The sequence below is a fragment of the Babylonia areolata genome, chromosome 1 (assembly GCF_041734735.1).
Source record: "Babylonia areolata isolate BAREFJ2019XMU chromosome 1, ASM4173473v1, whole genome shotgun sequence".
Taxonomy (NCBI): domain Eukaryota; kingdom Metazoa; phylum Mollusca; class Gastropoda; order Neogastropoda; family Buccinidae; genus Babylonia; species Babylonia areolata.
The window spans coordinates 66,041,803-66,055,995 of NC_134876.1; the positions used below are offsets into that span (position 1 = coordinate 66,041,803).

General features: G+C 44.4%; 1 protein-coding gene across 1 annotated transcript in view; it reads right to left on the reverse strand.

Moving 5' to 3' along the window:
- Positions 1-14,193, reverse strand: part of LOC143293152 (tetraspanin-5-like) — a 32,798-nt gene that overhangs the window by 16,777 nt on the left and 1,828 nt on the right. The gene's annotated exons all lie outside the window — the stretch shown is intronic.

The following is a 14,193-nucleotide window of genomic DNA, read 5'->3' on the forward strand; positions in this document are numbered from 1 at the left end:
ATTTCACTAATGAACAGACCAGTTGTATTGTGCTGGACCGGCACACATGACACAAGCTGACACCATCTCACATTAAGAAAAAAAAAAAGAAAAAAAAAGATGAAGAAAAAAGAAGAAAAAAAGAAGTACCCGCATACAATTAGGTGCATGACAATTTTAATTATCAAACATAGGTTCTTATAAACTGAAGAATGAGAGAGAGAGAGAGAGAGGGAAAGGCAGGCAGCCTGACAAATCTATACAATGCTCATTCAGTCATTACTGATCATTTATTCAATCCTTTCTGGTGACTTCACTAGTTCCAGACCTTTTCATTTCACGATGACACTTAATAGTGAAACATGATGTGGCTGTGTAATTACTTGTCAATTAATCATCAATGAACGACGCATTACAATTTATTTATTAAAGAAAGGAACAGCACCATGACACAAATATCATGGATCCATATCTGAATATGTATACAGACTCAAAAAGTCATGAGTGTGTACATAAATAAACAATAAAGATTGACACTCAAACCTCCATGGCAGGGAGCTCATGGCATTTACAATAAAAAAAATTACAGTACATAGTATGTATACATAAACACACACACATCAACTTAGTGTGTACACACAAACACCAAGCAAACACACCTGCACACACACGACTAGCAAAAGTTCAAGAAGCACATTAGTCAATAACTGGTAGGCAGAACAGAAGAGGTGTCTTGAGAGAATTTTACAACTGAACTGGGAAATCCTCATCAAGAAGAAAGGGACCCGTATATAAGTGGGTGGAGGCAATCTGGGGAAACTTCAGACAAGACAACCAAGGCCAAGAAAGACTTGACATTGCATAACACAAATATCAGGAGAAAAGCCACTCCACTTTCTTCTGCTGCAGTCACTGATCTATTTCAAAATGCAGTCACAAATGATAACCTCTTGCTCTTTCCAAACTTCATTCATTTGGCACAGGCTGTTTGTTTGCTGCATTCTGGTCACAGCAAATCCTTCTTGACTGAAAATGAAACTCAACAGCAGAACCAAAATAAAACTAATTCACAAACTCACTGTGAGAGTCTACCACCATCATACAGCGGTGAAGCTGCTTGGCAAAATAACAAAACAAAAACAAAAAAACAACCCAAAAAACCAACACACCCGGCAACAATGCTTTATATCATCAGATTCAGCAACTACCTCAGCTGTTACCCAATCCACTCATGGAGACTTTCCGTGTTTCACAGAAAAATGAGAGGCAGAGAAACTTTTCCGCCTAGTAATAACTGTAGGCTTTTCTAATCGCTGGATATAAAAAAAAGATGACCGTTGAGGAGGCTGCCCCCCCCCCACCTCCCACTCTCCCCTTACTTCTCCCGATGCGTGCTTTCTGCGCACCAATAAGCTGATCAATAATGGGGCCAGGCTGCGCTGATGCCTGTTCTATTTACTCATCAAGGCTGGGCCAGGAGAGCGCTTGCCTCAGAGCGAAGACAAACAACCCCACAGACGTGGGTGTCTCAGTGATGAGATGGCATCAGGGGGTAGAAGGGTGGCTGGATGACTGTCATATATTCTTCTTCTTCTTTTTTTTTCTCCTAGATCAAGAAAAAGGTGTGTTTAAACTGGAGTGATGCAACTTTCTTTCTCTTTCTGGTTGAGATTGTGAGTGGGCATGTCTGTGAAAGTGTGTGTGTTTGTGTTTGTGTGTGTGTGCGCGCACACATGTGTGTACGTACATGTGTGCGTGTGTATGTGTTTGATAGAAGAAAGAGAGCTGTGAGCGAGAGAGAGAGAGAAAGAGAGCTGAGACGAGAGAGAACTCGAACTCTAAAAGTTTAATCAGTATAGGCCATGGCCCCTTCTGAAGGGGGTAAAGTATTTGTGAATAATTCACACGAATTTGCAGAGTAACACACTGAAACAGTAATAACTGACAGAAGGCATTACAAAAGCACACTGGAAGCAGTTAATTCAGCTAAGCATAATGGTGCGTTTCTTAACATTTAAAGGCTTTGTATGAATACATACACACATTCCTTACTAGTGGTTCACTTCCAGTTGCCATAAGCAACGCAGTCCGGAACAAGGATGGATCCTGACAATACTTTTGTGGAATGTGCTTAATATGTAAATCATGATAAGCCTGACAACAAAGCAGAAAATGTTTTTCATCTTCATTTCGTTATTACACAGAGGACACAATAAATTCACACTTGCATACATTTTATATCGGTTATGTTATACCGTGATGTCCAATATTCCACATCTAAATCTTGTCATAAAATACCTTAGTTATATGTCTGTCAATATCAAGCAGCAGATACTGTTCACAATTTATTGATGATTTAAATGTTCTGTAAAAAGAATATCTATCACTGCTCTGCACATGCTCAATCCCAGTTTTGCCATCTAATATCATTCAGTTGCTGATGAAGTTTTTTTTAAAAGACATTTGTGTTTTCAACACCTTGATTTATCCATGCAAAACTGAATCAATTTTCAAACAAAAATTTCCTAATACCAGAAACCCAAGATTTTTTTTACCACGCAATTCTAAGTCAAATGGTAATCTTTCATTTTATACACTTTATATGGTAATATTTCTTCACTCATACCTACAGTCTTTAACCAGTATCTAACACACTGCAAGGGCAATTTTATGGAAATAGGGTAACGACCTGTTTCGCCATACACAAATCATTTGGTGTTTTGATATGAAGTCCCAAAAATTTCTTAAGAGCAAATAGATGAACTATATATATATATATATATATATATATATATCTGAGTCAGGTCAGGTCTCTACCTGCCACAGGTACCATGTAACCCTGTGCTACCTGTCACATGTGGGCAGATGGAGCTCGATAGCCTGGGAAGGCAGTCCATCTAAGACAAGGAAAAGTCTGAAGTAAAACCCATGAAGTGCTAAGGAATGCAGGAAAGTCTCGACATGCATTGACCCTGGGTCCATGGCCATGTCCCGACTTTCAGTAGCCGCGCCCCCGTGCCTCCGAGGAAGGTTTTTGAGCCAGAGGCTAGGACAAGGACAGTCTGATATAAAACCTACGACCTGAGGACCTCACTGTCACCGTCCCAGCTTGCTAGGCTATGGCAGATGAACCACGGGTGTAAAGGGTGGGGCCAGTACTGCGCACACTGCACTCCACCTAAAAATTCCATTGCGCAGGCTTGAAGGACACGTCCACGTCCGCGCCACCAACTATTCCAAGCCCTGTAGCGATGGGAAAGGGGCGAAAACGGCAGGTGGAAGATGTCACTGGAAGCCGCAGTTCCAATCCTGCATGCAGGCGGTTCAGGATATTGGTCGCCTGATTGTTGACCTGGAGGTGACAGCATCACTCGGCAGCACCCTGAACGACCAAGCAGCCTTTTCTAGGGACAGCACTGCTTGCTCCACACGGAGAGGGGCCTAGAAAAGGTGGTCCAAACAAATGCTCATCTCCATACCCCCCAGTTGGCTAACCGCGGCCAACGGGCATCTCCAAACGCGGTCGAACAACAATAGAGAAGAAAAGGCCGGCACCTGCCTCACAATTAGGTGCAAAAGGACTAAAGGTAGCATGCTGGAACATCCGAACCATGCGTGACTCTGCAGACAGCAACCACCCAGAAAGGCGTTCCGCTCTAGTCGCACACGAACTTCAGAGACTGAACATTGACATTGCTGCCGTCAGCGAAGTCCGCTTTGCAGGGGAAGGCAGCCTCCAGGAACACGGCGCTGGGTACACCCTCTACTGGTCAGGCAAGCCAGAGACTGAGAGACGCCTTTATGGCGTAGGCTTTATGGTCAGGAGCACCATTGCCTCCAAGCTTGAAAACCTGCCAACAGGACACTCAGACCGAATTATGTCCATGCGCCTCCCACTACGGAACAAACAGCATGCCACTCTGTTCAGCGTGTACGCTCCAACCCTCCAAGCGGACCCCACAGAAAAGGTCAAGTTTTACACTGATCTGCGCAACCTCGTTCAGAACACCCCTGCTGACGACAAGGTCATCATCCTTGGCGACTTCAATGCCAGAGTTGGCCAAGATTCAGAAGCCTGGAAAGGAGTCCTTGGCAAGCATGGCGTTGGTAATTGCAACGACAATGGGCGCCTTCTTCTCGAGTTCTGTGCAGAGCAGCAGTTTACCATCACCAACACCATTTTCCAGCAGAAGGACAGCCTGAAGACAACGTGGATGCATCCTCGGTCCAAACATTGGCACCTCATTGATTACATCCTGATGCGCCAGAGAGACGTACGAGACGTCCTACACACCCGAGTGATGCCCAGCGCGGAGTGTCATACTGACCACCGCCTCGTCCGCAGCAAGCTCAGGCTCCACTTCAAGCCCAAACCAAAGAAAGGAGGAGCTCCTAGGAAGAAATTCCAGGTCGGCAACTTTCAGTCAGCTGAAGTGAAAGCTGAATTCCAGGCGAAGCTTCAGGACAAACTTGAAGACCCCAGTTGCCCCACAGACCCCTCTCCAGAATCACTATGGGCACAGCTGAAATCAGCCATCCTGCAGTCCTCTGAAGAAGTCCTAGGGTTCTCGTCGAAAAAGAACAAGGACTGGTTTGACGAAAACAACCAGGAGATCCAAGAATTGCTGGCGAAGAAGAGATCAGCCCACCAGGCTCACCTTGCACAACCGTCTTGTCCGGTGAAGAAAGCAACCTTCCGGCTCTTATGCAGCAACCTCCAGCGCAAGCTTCGTGAGATTCAAAATGGGTGGTGGACCAACCTGGCAGAGAGGGCTCAGCTTTGTGCAGACACTGGTGACTACCGAGGCTTATACGAAGCCTTGAAGGCGGTGTACGGTCCCTCATACCAGGTCCAGAGTCCCTTGCGCAGCGCAGACGGCCAGGCGCTCTTCACAGACAAGATGTCGATCCTGAATAGGTGGTCGGAACACTTCCAGGCCCTCTTCAGCGCCAACCGCACGGTTCAAGACTCGGCAATTCTCCGCATCCCACAACAGCCAGTGAAATTACAACTGGACGAGCTACCAACCCTAGTAGAGACTGTCAAGGCCATTGAACAGCTGAAATGTGGCAAGGCAGCAGGGGTTGACGGAATTCCGCCGGAGGCGTGGAAGAATGGAGGCCCAGCACTACACTCCAAACTCCACAACCTCTTTGTCTGCTGCTGGGAGCAAGGCAAACTACCACAGGACCTCCGTGACGCAGTCATCATCACCCTGTATAAAAACAAGGGAGAAAAGTCGGACTGCTCCAACTACAGGGGGATAACTCTGCTCTCCATCGCAGGCAAGATCCTCGCCAGAGTCCTCCTAAATCGGCTGGTGCCTACTATCGCCGAAGAACATCTCCCAGAGAGTCAGTGTGGCTTTAGAGCCAACAGAGGCACCACTGACATGGTCTTCGTTCTCAGACAGCTACAAGAAAAATGTCGGGAACAGAACAAAGGACTGTATGCGACATTCGTCGATCTCACGAAAGCTTTCGACACCGTGAGCAGAAAAGGTCTGTGGGAGATCATGAAACGTCTAGGATGCCCCCCAAAATTCCTCAGCATGGTCATCCAACTACATGAGGAACAGCGTGGACAGGTCAGACACAGCAACGACCTTTCGGAGCCCTTCCCAATTGGAAATGGAGTGAAACAAGGTTGTGTCCTCGCGCCGACCCTCTTCACGATCTTCTTCAGCATGATGCTCCAACAGGCCACTGAAGATCTTGGCGACGACGACGGTATCTTCATCAGATACCGCACTGATGGCAGCCTATTCAACCTGAGGCGGCTACAGGCCCACACCAAGACACTGGAGCAACTCATCAGAGAGCTTCTGTTTGCTGACGATGCTGCCCTCGTCGCCCATACAGAAGCGGCCCTGCAGCGTATAACGTCCTGCTTCGCAGAGGCTGCGCAGCTCTTCGGCCTAGAAGTCAGTCTGAAAAAGACGGAAGTTCTCCACCAGCCTGCCCCACAGGAAGAATTCCACGCTCCTCACATCAACATCGGTGAGACAGAGCTGAAGTCGGTCCACCAGTTCAGCTACCTAGGCTGCACCATCTCGTCTGACGCCAAGATCGACAAGGAGATCGACAACAGACTTGCAAAGGCAAACAGCGCATTCGGCAGGCTGTACAAGAGAGTGTGGAACAACAAACACCTGAAGAAAGACACAAAGATCAGCGTGTACAGAGCTGTTGTACTGCCCACCCTGTTGTATGGCTCCGAAACCTGGGTCACCTACCGGCACCACATACGACTGCTTGATCGCTTCCACCAGCGCTGCCTTCGCACCATCCTCAGCATCCACTGGAGTGACTACATCACAAATGTCGAGGTCCTGGAGCAGGCAAAGACTATCAGCATCGAGGCAGTGCTGCTAAAGACCCAGCTACGTTGGGCAGGGCACGTGTCCAGGATGGAAGACCACCGCCTGCCCAAGATCGCGCTGTATGGCGAACTGTCCACTGGCCACCGTGACAGAGGAGCACCCAAGAAGAGATACAAAGACTCCTTGAAGAAAGCTCTCGGTGCCTGTCACATTGACCATCGCCAGTGGTCCGCAGTAGCCGCTGATCGAGAGACCTGGCGATGCACCATCCACCAAGCTGTCTCCTCCTTCGAAAACAACCGCAGGGCCAGCCTTGAGGACAAACGCAGAAGGAGGAAGAACCACGACGCTGCAGCCGCGAACCCAGTCCAGACTTTCCCTTGCAACCGCTGCGGCCGACTCTGCTTTTCCCGCATTGGCCTTGTCAGCCATGAGCGTGCCTGCATCAGACGTGGAAAACGCCCTTCCTAGATCTTCGTCAGCGAAGCCAGGCCATGATATATATATATATATATATATATATATATATATATATATATCAGCTTTGTCTAAACCCCGTATTTCGGCACCATACTGAGCAATTTACTTGGGCATCAGTTAATTAATGAATTATTAACTGGACATCAGTTAATAAATGAATGCAAAATACATAACAAGGCATTTTTTGCCCTACTTGCAAGGTCCTCACAGGCACATGTAAAGCTTAGACGAGTGAGCTGAGAGAGAGAGAGAGAGAGAGAGAGAGAGAGAGAGAGAGAGAGCGCGAGAGAGCGAGAGGGTGACAGACTGAGCCTGATTTAACACAGAGAGAAATGGAGCCAACCAGTATGTGTGTGTGTGTATATATATATATATATATATATATATATATATATATATATATATATATATATATATAGCAAACAGAGATGTTGGACAGTCAAACAATCCCTATTTTTTTCCAATCCCAACCCTGCCACCTAATTTCATGATTCCTTAAGGTATTTATTTAAATTTTTTGTGATAAATCATTTTCAAAATGACAGACTGGTTATTACCTCCAGTTGTTTTCCTCCATTACCCTTTCAAAACATGAATACAAACACATACACACACAACCATTTTCAACTGTCAAAAGCAGAAACTCTCTGTGTCATTTATTTGTTCTAATTAGTTTTCAAACACTTTTTGTAATTACTTCTTCTTGCAGGCAGCGAGTCCTATCATTTGCACTAATCTAATGGCACCAACAGTAACAGTCTGGGGATACTTCTTTTTTCCTTCTTCCAGTTATATGTGTTACTGCTTTTGCTGCTGTTCATGTGTGAAAGCAACAAAATGGTTTGGGTGCTAATTTTCTTCAGGAAGTTCCCTCCTAATGAGCCCACTTTAATCCAAAGAAGCGACTGTACACGTGTATGGTGTAATTTTTTTTTCCATTTTGCTTATAAATGATTAGAACTAGTTGTCTGACTTGTGAAAGCTGGGTATTTTTTTTTATGTCTTCATTAATGTTTAGACATGGTTTATAACATAAAAAAGTATAATCTGCATATTTGACCTTCCATATGTGCTAGATCTACACAGGAATGGGGTTTTGTACATCTGCTGATCAGAAAACAATTACCCTACTCTTTGCTGTCCTGATGCTTCTAAGATTCAAACCCATGATCTTCAGATAACAGAATGAACGTCCTATGCTCTAACCACTCAACAACTGCACCTGTTCCCTACTGGTTGGGGGAAATGATTAAAAATCAAGATAGATTAGATATATATATATATATATATATATATTTACTACTGCTGCTACAACTACTACAACAACTACTGCTACTAAGAGTATGTGTAAACAGTGCTTTCTTACATCTCAAAGTGCTTCACTATAACAAAAACATACACATGTCTGTCAGACACAAAACACTTCCTGTGCACTCTCAGTCTCACATGTCCACACATGCACATCAATCACGCACATGTATTCAAACTCACACACATCCATACATACACAACACCATGCATGTAGCTTTGGGAAAAAAAGGAAAAGTACATTTACTACAAATTACATGAAGGCTACACATCTTGTAAAACAAAAACAACAACTAAAACAGCAAAGACTTTTGAAAAAGTCAGAGCATGTTCCATTCATTCTTGTCAGCTGTCAGCTTAATTTACTTTTAACTGAAATGCAAGAGTGAACAGGGGTTGCTAAACTGAAAAAAAATGTCTGGATTTGGGGAAGAAACGTGAACTTTAATAAAACGAGGATGGAAAGAAATCGTAACTTCTCTTCAGGTCCTCATCCAGGGAAGTACACCGCATTATTGCAACCAAAGCAGGCAGTGGCTGTTTCTGCCGTCAAGGACACACACTCACTCACTCATTCCCTCGACCACTGGGGTTGTTGGGGGGACATGAGGAAGATGTCATAGCTCGCCACGCCATTCTGTTGGCAGCTGTCGTGAGGAGATCTGGCATCGTCATTTTGGTCCATTCCTTGACGTTGTCGGATCAGCTCTTTCTCTGCCGCCCCCGTCTGCGCCCTCCCTCTACAGTCCCTTGCAGGATGGTTTTGGAGAGGCTGTTATGTTGTATGACATGACCAAACCATGCCATCTTCCGTCGTTTGACAGTCGCCAGCAGTGGTTCTTGGGGCCCAACAAGGTTGCTGACCAGGTTCCACACATAGTCATTGGTCTTGTGCTCCTTTTAGGAGATGTGTAGTAGTCTCCTCAAGCACTTGGTTTCAAATGCTTGGATTCTTCTTTCTGTTTCTGCCATCAGTGTCCATGTCTCACATCCATATAAGAGGATGGAGACCACCAGTGACTTGTAGAGAAGGAATTTTGTGTGGAATCTGATGTTGCTCTTCCATACCCTGTTCAGTCTGGCCATCGCTGCCGTTGCAGAATTAATCCTATTTCGGATTTCTGCTGTGTAGGTGCTGTCTTTGGACAGGGTTGCTCCCAGGTACTTGAAGCTGGTCACTTCTTCCAAGGGCTCACCATTCATGGTTATGTTGGCACTGATGTTAGTTGTGCTGTTGACCATGACCTTTGGCTTCTCTGTGCTGACCTCCATGCCGTAAGCACTTGCTCTTGTAGTGAGTCTGTTAGATCCTGGAGCTCAGTGTTAGTGCCCCCCATGAGGCTGATGTCGTCTGCGAATCGAAGATTGCAGACTGGCCTGCCGCCAATGGTGATGGAGGTGTGGTGGTCTTCAAGGGCCTCTTGCATGATTCTCTCCAGAAAAATGTTGAAAAGTACTGGGGATAATAGGCATCCTTGCCCGACTCCGACTGTGGTCCAAAAGAACTGTCCTTGTTGATTGTTGAGGAGCACTGCACTGCTGGAATGTTCGTAGAGGGCCTGGATGACTTGAATGAGCCCTTCATCAATGTTGAAGCCTCTCAGTACTTGCCAGAGGCTGCTGTGCCACCCCCGATCGAATGCCTTCTTGAAGTCAATGAAGTTGTGAAAGATGTCCTTTTGGTGTTGTAGATGTTTTTCAATGAGGACTCGACAGTTGAATATTTGTTTGACAGTGCTCCGCCCTTTTCTAAAGCCTGCTTGTTCTTCTGATAGCAGCTCCTCAGCCTTAGATTTCAATCAGTTGAGGATGATGCGGAGCATGACTTTGCTTGGGTGGCTAATCAGACCTATAGTCCTGTAATTTTGACACTGCTTGAGGTTGCCCTTCTTGGGTAGAGGAATCACCAGCGATTGGCCACTTCTTTTCTGTCCAGATCTTCTGACATAGCACTGTTAGTGCTTCTATGGTCTCCTTCCCTCCATACTTCAAAAGCCCAGATGGGAAGTTGTCCACTCCTGGGGATTTCTCTGGCTTCAGACTCTGTATTGCAGCCTCAACCTCCTTCAATACTTGGAGATTTTCCTCACTGTCTGTGGATCGTGGGTTGTCCTGCAATATGGAAGAGTCTGGATTGAACTGGTAGTTGTAGAGGCCGTCACAGTATTCTGTCCACCTCTTCAGGACTTCTTTGCTATCTGTCAGTAGCTTGCCATCCTTATCTTTGATGACAGCTGATCTTGGCTGGCTAGTCTTGGTGAGGGTCTTGAGGGTGCTATAGGCTCTTTGGTGTTCCCTGCTTCCATGCCTTTCTCAACTTTTTCGCACTGCTCCTCTATCCAGTTTTCTTTGGCTGCCTTCATCTTCGTCCTGACTTCTCTGTTCACCTGTTGGTGCTTCGTCCTGGCTTCATTACTAGAGTGTTTCTTTTTCCTCAGTTCTCGTCGCTTGTCGCACAGATCTAGGACCTCATTTGTCACCCATGGTTGGATCCTTTTTCGCTTTTTCCCCACAACTTGTTCAGCTGTTGTAGTTAGCACCTCTTTGATGTTGTTAGCAAGGGTGTCTACGTCGATGTCCATTAAGTTGAGGGCTGCGAACTTCTCGCCTACTTGAGCCTGGAACACATCCGTGAATTCGGGGTCCTTCAGCTTTTCTAGGTCAAAGCGGATACGGGGATTCCTTGGACAACGCTTGCACTTCAGCTTGAGCTTGAAGGTTGCCAAGACAAGATCATGATCGCTGCCGATATCAGCTCCTGAGAACGTCCTTGTGTTGGCTTTATTGATACTGGACTTGTAGCGTTGTGGGGTCAGGATGAAGTCTATCTGGTTGTGGACTTGCCCATTTGGTGAGTGCCAGGTTGCGGTTCTGGACAGCTTATGCAGGTGGAGAGTATTGGCCAGGGTAAGGCGATGGCTTTTGGCAAACTCCAGCAATCTAAGGCCTCTGTCGTTGGTTTCCCCAATGCTGAATTTACCAGTTGTTCCTGCCCAATTCTGGTATGCATCTGGGCCAACCTTGGCATTCCAGTCTCCCTGGACTATTAGCATGTCTTTCTATGGGACTGTTGCTATGATGGAGTCAATCTGTTCATAAAACTCCTCCGTTTCCTCATCGTCATGGTCTGTCGTTGGAGCACAGACCTGGATGATTGTCAGGTTGTGGGGTTTGGCAGAAATGCGGATGGTAATAAGTCTGCTTGAGACGGGTGTACAGCTGATGACACTGCCTGCAATTTCCTTCTGTACAATGAAGGCCACCCTGTACTCGTGTTTCTTTTCTTCCCCAGAGAACCAGATCTTGTGTCCCTCATCTGTTGTCGTTTCGCCGAAACTAGTCCATCTGACTTCTGACAGTCCTATGACATCCCAGCGGTAGCGCTTCAGTTCGTGAGTCAGTTCATGGAGCTTACCACAGGCATACAGGGTACGAACATTCAAGGACACAGCAAACATGCAAACCCTGGCAGCAAACTGCAGAGAAAATATCAAACACATGCATGCACATCTTGAGAGACTTTCTCTGCAAGCTAGAGTGATGAGACCCCAAAGGATGAATAGACTGCCTGCTGTGCTTGATATTTCACACTGTACCTCTCTTGAGGAGGACCAAGAGCGATCTATGCCAAGCACCCTGATGACAGATTTACAAGGTATAGTATGTTCTTATTTTGTGTTTCTTTTTCCTCCCCTCTTTTAATCTTTATGCTATATCAAATCAAGCACATTTTTTCCTTTCAATTTAATGGCAGCATCTACCTTTCACTCTTTCAGGTTTGTGGTGGCTGGAAAAAACCACCACCACCACCAACTGAAATGGAGCACTAACTAAATTGGTGATTTATTTTCTTCTGAGTCAAGAACCAAAATCTTTACAGAAATTGTTTTTTTTAGATAACCGTCTTAGTACATATGGATGTTGCAGTATCAAAAACAATTTAACAAAGCAAGAAAACAAACAAACAAAAATCCCTCAAAGGAACATATTTCTAATTAATATCAATTAAGCAAAATAATTCACCAGCAGGGAGACACAAAGGAAATCATATGGTCACCAGGAACCCCTTCAACCACACTCTTCTTTATGCATGTGTTATACCTAATCCAACTTGATGCAAAAACATAAAAAAAGCAAAAGCATCACAAAAATAAAACAAAACAAAAACAAAAAACACAAAACAACAATAAAAAACAAGAAGACGAAGAAGAAGAAAAAGATGATTTCCTGTCTGGCATTAAAAGAAGGGACAATTTACTGTATATAAATTATAATCAAGCAGACATCATTAAAGTCTAGCTTCTCTACAAACTTCACCATAAGAAGCGCTAATTACAATGCTGCTGTAAATCAAGCACACTGAAGTAGACTGCAACAAGTACAACAATGGATGTTGCCAGGACCTTAATATACATTTTGTAAAGTTCTATCATTCTTGGCAAGAAAACTATGTACTTCCTCTCCTTTGTCAGAATATGCTTGCCTATTAATCATTGATGTGAATGATGTGCCAACAACTGCAAAAGCAGCATTCCTTGAGACTGGCAGACTTGTACAGTCCCACTTTTGTCACTCTGTGACAGACATGGAGGTGCATCAAGATGTAGTTATTGTCTGAAAACATAATAAATCTGTGTGTGTGTGTGTGTGTGTGTGTGTGTGTGTGTGTGTGTGTGTGTGTGTGTGTGTGTGTGTGTGTGTGTGTGTGTGTGTTTGTGTGTGTGTGCATGCTTGTGTGCACTGAGTGTGAGGCCAAAAAAACCCCATGTCATATGTCATGTTTGAGGTCTGCACCACACCATCCTCCCCTATTCAGCTTCTTCATTTGTTAAAAACATCCACTCATTACACAAGAACTCTCGTGTCATTTCACATGCTGCCACTTCTGTGAAATCTCATACCTAGTCTGTCAAGTATATGCTCTTTTATGCTCCCCCCCCCCCAGCTCCCCTACTCTCTCACACACCCATGCATGCATGTATGCATACAAAAAGGAAAAGACACTCCCCCCTCTGTCTCAGTCTCATTTCCTGAGACACACACACTGTACATGTACATGCATATAAATTAATATGACCAGACACCAAGTCTGATTCCCATGTCTGCAAACCCTCTGTAGAATTCCACATCTTAGAAGTTTTGTAAAATTTCCATGAATGTTCTTGTGTTCAAGTCTTCATAACAAGACTCTCTTAATATGTTACAGTTAATTCAGTCTACAGTATTAAAATAATTGTAAAAATCAGACTGACCACAGTTTTCTTTAGTTTTATAATATATATACATGCATGTTGAAAAACACCACCACCCAAAACAACAACAAAAACCCCATTCTGGTTTATGATACAAATAAATTACAAACAGAATGCAACTTACTGCCAGAGAAATTCAGATAATAACAATGATTCATACACAGGAAACCTTTCTATTATGAATATATACCCTCTGTTTTTCTCCTTCAATCACTCAGTCACATCCCCTTCTCATCTGCCCATCTTCGGTGGTTAGAAAGATGGTTTCATCATGCCACATTGAGGATTATTTTGATTGACAGAGCTCCAGAATAAAACTGGTAGCTTCTAGTTCTTTTGAAAACAAAATAAATGGAGGCTCTGTGGCTGGCAGCTTATTATCAACCTCAAAACTGCTTTGGGCTTGTTCTGCTAAAAGCCTAATAACAAATGCTTTACTGCTCATTGGGTAAAAACAGATTTGAAGAAACTGCCATGCTACTTCCCCCCACTTCCCCCACATACCCATCCCCCCCTCTGCTCCCAGTTAGGAAAATAGCAACTAGCTAAGAAAATTGAAAGATGAACTTTTCCTTCCATTTGAGCTCTTTGAAAAAAGTTAATGTCACAATACATTCACCCAACTGCTTTCATTGGTTTCAAGTTAATCTTTATAGGGGCTGTGAAAAACATGTAGAAGATATAGAAGATGTGTATATATAACAATTTTTTTTATTTTATTATCTTTTTTTTTTAATACAAATTTCCAAGTGTCTGATAGTGTGATATGTTTCACAGGCTCAGTTTCCTCAAGGAAATATCATCATTGATCATATCACCAATGTATCCAAATTGGCTGATGGATCCATGTT